This window comes from Stylophora pistillata, chromosome 1 (assembly GCF_964205215.1).
Source record: "Stylophora pistillata chromosome 1, jaStyPist1.2, whole genome shotgun sequence".
Taxonomy (NCBI): Eukaryota; Metazoa; Cnidaria; class Anthozoa; order Scleractinia; family Pocilloporidae; genus Stylophora; species Stylophora pistillata.
In genome coordinates this window covers 12,047,176-12,056,534 of record NC_142519.1, presented here as the reverse complement: position 1 = coordinate 12,056,534, position 9,359 = coordinate 12,047,176, and the positions used below count along the sequence as shown (strand labels likewise).

General features: G+C 37.8%; 1 protein-coding gene across 3 annotated transcripts in view; it reads left to right on the top strand.

Annotated features, from left to right (window-relative positions):
- The first annotated feature begins 9,341 nt into the window (after positions 1 to 9,341).
- The window catches only part of LOC148741234 (GFP-like fluorescent chromoprotein amFP486), a 164,959-nt gene continuing 164,941 nt past the window's right edge, over positions 9,342 to 9,359 (top strand). For 2 of the 3 annotated variants that reach the window (XM_088737095.1, XM_088737090.1), the window contains exon 1: positions 9,347 to 9,359. This exon is cut by the window's right edge and continues 125 nt beyond it. The gene's annotated coding sequence lies outside the window, so the exon portion shown is untranslated. The other variant, XM_088737085.1, reaches the window with a different exon arrangement.

Here is a 9,359-nt window from a genome sequence, read left to right as displayed (position 1 = left end):
TCACTTACAATCAATGTCCTGAATTCATTGTAATACGAATCAGGTCAATTGAAGAATAAAAAAAGCATTGATATAATCAACTGCATATTGTCATCCTCTCATTTCGTGCAGCCATAAATGCTCCCTGAGACTTACAACTGGGAGTACATGCACACGCAATTCATTCGCGTGTGCATGTACATTAATGCATGACTGCCAACACACAGTTAGACACCCACAATAACTGTCACCCTCCCTATCGGGTCATGTTTTAAGCGAATCTCTCGGTCAGCGCCGGAAACTGAATGAACTGCCAACCAGAAGAGTGAAGACTGTAATTCATTTATCGCTGAATGAAAGCAATGACACGGAGAAGTTGAGAAGAAATTCTAAATAAAACTAACGAGAAACAGCGGTATGCTAGATGAATCCACAAACTATCAAGTGCTACTGAAGAATACTTCAATTTGAACGGAGGAAACGCGTTCATTGGATAGAATACTTATTGTTCTCGCGACATTTACTTGCAATGGCGAAAATATTTTAGATCTGTAATATAAGCGGCAAAGCGTAAACAGGGAGGATCCCATTGGACGAAGATAAGGTGCGCTTTCCTCCGAAGTGATTACTGCATTACCCCATTGTCAAGGCGGAGCAAAGCAACAAAGGCTTCGTAATTTATTGTTTCAGATATCACAATTAAAGTGCGCGTATTTCAAGCTGCCTATTTCAAGCGTTGTATTTCTAAAAGTCAATTACGTTTTATTCTTACCAAAAGCTATAACACTTTCATCTCTCGCTACACTGACTTAATCAACATACAGGGATTTCGCTTCATATCTAGCCTACGACAATGACAGCGGGTGTTTGTATTATTTCTCGCTCAGGGTTCGATTGTCTCATCGAAAAATTAACTATGTCAGAAATGAAGAAATGCATTAAGTCTTTGAATCGCTCTAACGCAAGTTTTTCCGAATCGACGAAAGGAAAAAAGAAACCAACGAAGTAGAGCATAGAAACAAATGCCCCATTTTAGGATTACAGTTCCTTAGAGCTTTATCCCTGGACTGTAACTGATCATCAGCATACTTTACTTGATGCTTAAACACTTGTTCACAAGCCGAACATTATTGAGCGGTATTTATTCCCGAGTCGGTATCCAAGTTGTGATATACTTATTTGTAACAGCTCAAACAATGTCATGCGACTTTTAGTCAACGAATTTCTTCGGTGGAAATATCGAAATTTCTTGAACTTGCAAAGAATGAGCGAAATTTGAACTTTATTTTTATTTAGACACGGTAAATCTATCAGATAAAATGATAATATTATTACAATCTATTATTACAGTTACAATCTATTTTAATCTATATAAACATGATCTAAAATTTAAAAGTGAAATAGAAAAAAAATAAAGAAATTCTGCTTTACATAGATGCCGTGTGTGTTTTGTCGATTCAGACGAAGAAATTGCGACAACCATTTCGGAAGGATTGAAGTGATTTTGCTTGCCGCAATTCAGGGGACAAGCTATTCCAGATAACCGCACCGTTATAGCTAAAGCTATTTCATCTATAGTAGAACTCAAACCTTCGTCCAACGTCCTACAACGAACAAACTGTTTTGTAGAATTCTGAAATTAAACGAATGAAAGTAGCATCGATAAACTAATTGTTAACTGCAAGTTCCTCCCGTTTTAAATTTGAGAAGGATTATTGGATTACAAAGGGTTTTGTAGGCTGCATGTCAATCTACTACAAAAACGCATTCGGTACGAAACCAGTTTTTTTTATTATTATTATTTGAGAGAGAGAAAGAGGAGAGAATTAATACGTTACATATTGGCTAAAGGTCGTGACCGAAATCTCTGCTTACAAATGCTGACCAGCCGGTAAAAAACAAATTTATGAACGTTTGCAAAAAATATAATTATGAAAGTTTGCAACGAAGCTAAGGATGTACTAATTTGGATGTATCAACAAAGTTGAAATGGTAAATTGGCCACCGTAATGATTACAAAAGCTGACGTTTCGAGCGTTAGCCCTTCGTCGGAGCGAATAGAGGAATTGTGGGTTTTGTGTGCTTTTAAAGGCAGAAAATGGAGCTACGTTATTGGTGGGTGCATGGCAACGAGAAAAACATGAATAAATTAGTGGAAAGCGTTCATTGATCCCTGTGGGATCAATGAACGCTTTTCATTTCGTAGTCGACTCTACGTTGGTTTCAGATAAAATATGATAAAGACATTTTTAGTTCATAAACGTTTTCTTTACTGTACTAAAGCAGGGTGAAATCTGTTAAGCGGACTTGCATCCGCTGAATGCCCATTCATCTGAATAGAAAATCTGGATAGGTGTCTCAGTAAAACGGCTCTATTACTGCCTCTTTATTAATAATATTAATTAGTAATGTTAATAGTCATAAGAGGCATAAACGTGTGGAGTTGTTGAAGCACATTAATCAAAATTCTCTGAGTGATCAAAGAAGAACATTGCACTGTCTTAATATAGCAATAGGCGCGCCATTTTCTATTGGCGTAGCAACCCGCCAGGGATGTTGGGAGAACACGACAAAATTTGTACATCACGAGTTGGAGGCGAGTGATTTACAAGAGGGTCTTAATGGGTTTAGCCGTTAGACGTGAAATTAACCAATTTTAACCGTTAGTCGCAACGAAAAGAAACCAATCTTTAGCCGTAAAAAGGCTAAAATTTTAATCTTTAGCCTTAAAAGAGACCCTCCTACATGTACAAGCGTTTCAGGTATGGCTGTAAGCGGAAATAGACTGTGATCAATTGTCACCCATAAGTTACAGAACATACTTTAGGTTTACCAAAAGCCCTAGAAAAAAGAAAAAACCGAGTTCCTTTTTCACTGCTATTAACGCTAGTCCCAGCCTAGCACCCAAATTCACGGCAAACAAAATTAAACTGTAGTGACTGGGTCACAGATATGATAATATATAGATTTAGCCAAGCCTCAGTAGCGGAGCTCGCATTTCTCAAGGGGCACCACGCCTTGCCCAGGCCAGGACTAGAACCCGGATCGTCCGACTCGGAGCCCTGTGCACTGACCACTGGACTACTGGACAAAGCCGTGGCGTTGGCGTGCCCGCGGTACAGTTGAATGCGCATGCTAAAAGTAGCACCTTGTACGGATGCCCGTACGGTCATGAGTCCAATTTTTTCGGCTTGATGGGTTACTACTATCATTTTGTATAATTATGGGGCTACGCTCTGCGAGCTCTGCTAATAAACAATAACAGATTTATCGTGAATGCTTCATTCAATAGTTGTTCCAAAATGATACTTTAGTGTCTGATCAGGTATCTCATCGTCAATCGAGTGTGTTTTCTTTCAAAAACGCGCGCAATTTCCCAGCCAACTAACTTGAATAGGTTGAGGTACCTTTAACGGAAAGAAGGAAGCTAAATTTGAAAGCTCGCCGGGCTCATTACACAGACTCGTGAAATGCACAAGAGAACTGCTCAAAACAATAATTGACAATGCTTCTTTCTATTAGAAATAAATAGTAACATATCTAAATAGAAGCTGAATGGTTTTGAAGATAAAAACAATGTTACTTGGGATCGTTTTTCGAACCAATCAGATTACAAGATTTTTAATGAATATTGCCCACTCACGCTTTGTCATCAAAATAACATAGTGGCTGTCGATGAACGCTCCTGAGAACAAAGGAGACTATTCGAAATTAGGGAGGAAACGTAAATGACACGATGAAGCAAGAAGAGACAAACTTTGGCAAAGAGGACTATAACTGAAATAGAGAGAAACGTACCCGGAGTATTGAAAACTAGCTAGCCTGAAGAGCAGCCGTAATTTTTGCGGAAAAGTGCTCACTGTTGTCTTGCTATCTTTGTTTTTTACGGCAGTAAAATGCCAGGGAGAGAAAAAAATTTATAATCAAGTGTGTGAATGACGGTCAAAAGAAGGAGTAGGGAGGGATTCCCGCCCCTTCCCCGAACCGTCCACTCGAGCTCCAAATAAAACATGGCCGGTCGAATAAACAATCGCGAGCTATTCGCTCTAATAAGACGTCTGTGCTTAGTAATTTCTTCCGCCTGCACAATCGTCAAGCTTCCATTACTGAGAACTCGTAAGAACCCACCAATTAGCGAGCTAACACAAGGTATCATCATGGTTAGTCTTTGGACAGCGCTGCTTGAACTTACTGCGGAAACTATCGGTCTTAACACAAATACAATAAGGCCTTTTTGTGATAAACCAACAAGGTTGATCTTAACGATTAAGAAAAATGATATAGTTCGTGTGTCCTTTTACAGAACGCCATGCAGTGAAAGCGCCTAGTTCTTCAAGAGAAGAATTCATCATGTAGCTGCCCTAAAGCGCCAATTTCAGATAAAGTCAAATCTATATAATTCATATATATAATTGTAAGTATATACAAACGCCCGAAAAAAAAAAAAAATGGGGGGAAAGGCCCGCACTTAAATATGCGGTTCTCAGACCTTATCGATTAAAACATTTACAAAGTTCCTCTGTCTCGTTACTCAACATCATTTAGTGAAATAAAGCATCAACAATATATCGCTCACACAAAATCAGATGGCAATTTGCGTTTGATTCTCAAAAGTGAATGAACGAACACTTTGCTTTTGCAAAAAAAAGGAGTCTTCACATTTTGAACAATAAGGGACGCTAGGATTTAAAGAGAAGAAAAATACGCAGACACCTAGTTGTGTTGATAATCAGTACTGGTCGGTCTAAGCCACACCCCCCCCCCCCCCCCCTCCACCCTCGGCCGAAAAATTCAATACAAAAGCCCAAAAACTAATCCTTACCAAACCCTGCCAAGCAGCTCGAAGGGGTTCTCTATATTTAGCCGTCACCACTACAATAGACCGCTCCAGAAAGTTGACAGGTGTTGCCACAGTTAGCTAGATAAGCATGCCGAGTCATAACATGTTTGAGCCTACAATGAGATAAGTTGTTAAACAGAGCGACGCTTACAAAAGAAGATTTAATTGTCTGATATTGTTTGAATTCCGCAGAAATACTTCTTTAATACCCTTTTTATTTTTGCTGAATGCTGATTGAAAATCGCACAACCTCGCATACCGGGTAACAGTATCAAATCACTTTGCCTAGCCCCGACGTTTTCATTTTTCTTTTTGGATCTACGATTGATCCCTGCTGATTATATTATCAGTTGTATCTGTACTCGGCCTCTGAAGATGCCGCTTTAGGCAAAGCATCGATTAATTGAATTTTGCAAACATATGGGCGGCTGATTAAAATTCCACACTATTGAATGCTAAAAAACAAAGTATGAAAGGCGCAGTCTTCATTTATTTTAAATTGTTGTGTCCTAGTTTTTTTTTTTTTTTTTTTTTTTTTTTTTGGAAAAAGCAACAAAGCACACTCGGGCTCTGACACGCAAACCTTCCATTCATCAGAGGTCACCGGTCACAGAGCCTTTTTTTTGATCGACGAAAAACGGGTCACTGAGGGCCTATCCGCACTAGCGACAAAATTGTTTATTTAGACAAATTTCTGTCATTACCAATACTTTACAAGTGCAGATCGTTTGTCGCGACTTGACAAACTTTGGCCCAAGCGGACAAATTTTCAAACGCACCGCCGACAAAATTTGTCCCGGGTAAAACTTTGGCCAAATCGACTTAATAAACAAAACCGTGATAAACTTGTCGATCGTTTGTCGTAAACGCCACCCCAGAGTAATAACTGAACAGAGTTTAGTTTACCAAAAAGATTGCAGTAATTGTCTTTCGTTGCAAAACTCGCGGACTTTACAACTACAAACAACTTAAGATGAATCCTGGTAATTGGAGTTTGAATCCATAGGCAAATTAACGCGGCCAGTCTTATGAGCAGGTCAGACGCTGGAATGTAGCCGGGGCAAGATACGAGTGATACTAGTGACATTCCACGCAGTCGCCATTTTGTCAGTCCAACAATGAAGCAGTAGATGTGGCACAGAATCCATAAGTGCCCAGTCAGAGCAAAGGGAAGGGAAAAGCTAAATTAAATAAAATTATAGCGATATATAATGTAACGGTGTTTGGCTGTTAATAGAATTTGACAGATTTGACAGTAACGACATTTTAATTTTGGTGCGGACACAATTGCAACAGAGAAGACAAAAATTTGTCAAGACAAAATTTGTCCTTTGATTTTTTCGGGACAATTCTAGTTTTGTCTGCTGTAGCGGATAGGCTCTAAGCAACAAACTGCGTAGGCTATAACTGAACAGTCTCTCATCCAACGGCAAGGAATCGAATGATTTTGTGAATTTTACCGAACAGTGATTCTATAGGTGGAGTTTCGAGCGTAAGCCCTTCGTCGTTCAACCTGACGCTCAAAAAGCCATCTTTAGAATTATGTGCACTAAGGTGGCCACTTCACAATATCTACTCAGTCGATAAAACAAAATCGTTGAATAGGTTATCAGTTGTGTCAGTGTGCCACCTTTAAAGGCACTGTTTTCTTTTTTGTATTTTTTTTCTTAATGCACACTTTTGAATGCTAAGAAAAAAGGATGAAAGTCGCAGCATGTAATAGTGTCAACAGCGCCACTTCATTGAAATCAAAATGTAGCTTTTGAAAGTAATGGACCCATACCGTGATAAAGGAAGATGGGACAAGAGACAAGATGATGTGAATTCTTTAATTTAAGTAATTAAATTTATCCACATACCCCAAAAGCTCTTATCAAAGTGATCCAAGATGGTTCACTAAGTATAGCGTGCATTCGAGTAACAGACATGGTATCACTGAAAATCACTTTCATTCAATGCCTCAGTACGTTAATAGCGTCATGTATCGGTTTTGATTTAGCGGCAGTTAGATTACTGAATGCACAGCAACATTGATAGAAAACTATTTTGCTCGGCTTTTTCGACAAAAAAAAATACGACGTTTATGCAACAAGTTACATTTATATATGTGCTTCGATTAAGAAGAACATAAATTGCGTTTGTTTCCGAAAAATAGGTGACAAAGAGGGTTAGGCAACTTCTCTACGTTGACCTAGGCTGGATGTGCGTCAAAACTGAAAAATTAAACACGTGCTTTAAAAAGTCATTCGTTTCGCTCACACGTGATGTTTAAGTTATTGCTCCTTATTTTTTTTGGAAAACGGAACAAAGCATACGTGGCGAAAAGAAAAAATGAAATAAATGTACCTTTTTAAAACAAGAAGTGTTGCTGTAATGTGAAGTCACAGTCTTTATTCCACGTGGCAAAAATCATTATGCCAAACTTTTGACGTTTAAATAAATAGTTTCAACCATTTACTTTGCAGATAGTATTTTTTTTAACGAGCTATCCAGCGTAAAATCTACACTACAATATTATTTTTTCAGCAAAAATTATTCACATATCCAAGTGTTTTCTGGTTCGCAACCCGCTATTAAGGATATGAAATCAAACGTACCGAGGGAATGCGTTGCTGCAAGAACTAGAGCTGACTGTATCATTCCACTGCAAAAGAGCAGATTGTTACGTAAGAACAGAATAGACAGAGGCTTTGAGGAAGAAGGGGCGTACACAAGTACCGCCCCAAAGCTACGTGTTCTTAGAACGAGTTATGTAATTAAAACTTCAGTGTAGAGAGCGGAAAGTAAAAGTTATTTACCTTTAAGGTCACCTTAAAGAAAGAGGTGTAAAAGGTGTCAAATTAAAATTTGAGAAATATTTTCTTGATCGTGAATTTGACATACAATTTCATCTAAAAAGCGAGCCTAAAAATAGTCGAAAGTATAAGAAGAAGGAATTTCCAGGACTTACTGTGCGAGATTAACTTATACCAGAGCCATTTACTCTCTCCTTTATCAAGCAGATCAACGTGATTGAAATATAGCTTACCGCGAGATAACCGTAATTTTCTATCACAAGTTCTAATCACCGTAGATACTGAACATCTGCTTTCATGTCAAATTCACGACCACAAAAGAAAAAAGGTGACAGAAATTCTACCTGTAATAAGATTAGACCGCCAAAAAGTTTTAAAATAGGAAATAATCCACTTGCTTATCATAATTTTTTTACTTATATATCTTATTTCCATTCATGTTCTTAACACGTAAATAAGTTTAAAAATGCACTTAATGAAAATTCTTGCTCTATGCCAATTTTGTCTTTTAACACTTTTCACGGTATTGTTGTTTTCAGAACTGCTTTTCAGCCTCTCAATTGTTTTTTCCGGTTACGCAAGAAGACCTGCTAAAGACGCCCGCCAATGCCTACGCTTGCTAATCAAAGAGGATCCAAACATTGCGCCATTCAAAGAAGCTCTTTGTGAACGCGTTTATTTATCAACCAAATCAGATTGCTCATTTCCACTATGATAATATTTTTTTCCTTTAGATTTTCTTATTTTTGCATCATATTTCCTGAAAAACTGCGTATCTCTTGGCCTATCAGAACCGAGAAATTGTTTCAAGCACATCATGTCTTCATTAATAAGTTCAAATATCAACTTCTGAAAAAAAAAACCCAACACTCGAGGTCAAAATTTAAAAACATAAAGTTAACGGTGATAATGTTATCAGTTGCCAGGGGTCTGTCTGTCACCTTTGAAGAAGCCGTTTTTTTATTAGTTTTGTCGTTAACTTTGCTTATAGCAAACGGAATTGATTAATCAAATAGTACATTACGTAAACGGCAACTTAATCAAAAGAAGAAATGACTCTTCCATAAGCCAGCCTTCAATCAACGAAAATGCTTACTAACCAACAAATTACAAAGACTATAAACAGTCTCATATCCAACAAAAACGAATCGAAAGAGGTCAAATTTTAAAAAAAATTAGGGAAGTGTCAAAGGATGCACTAGAAAAGTCTGTGTGTATTTTCATCTCTCATGATTATATAATCATTCATCTTAATTAATAAGGACTGCGGGAATTAAGTTTTTGCCGCGTCACAACGCAGTACGCGCCTTCAAATCCTTTCTGATTTCTTAAAAGCCACCACGATGGCCGCGCCTGAATAAGAGGATCAGTGGACTTTTTGTTGCAAAGTTCCTGTAGAGTTTAATCGCGAGGTTTCAAAACTTTATATTGTGTTTTTCTGGTCCAATCCGATTGAGGCAGATCTTTTGGCGCCCAAAATGAAAAAAAATATATGCTCAATGGAATCGATTGGAAAAAAAAAAACAAAACAAAACAAAACAATGAATGCATGAAGCTCTTTGGCCTTGAAATTCTTAGCTTTGGATACTTAAAGGATACCCGCGGGTTAAGCATAAACCAATTGTTAAATTTCACATGATGGTTCACGTGGAATCATCATCATTAAAAATCACATGATGGCTCACGTGGGATCATCATCATCAAAGAGTGTTTCTTTGTTTGTTCTATTTAGCTTTAACATCAAT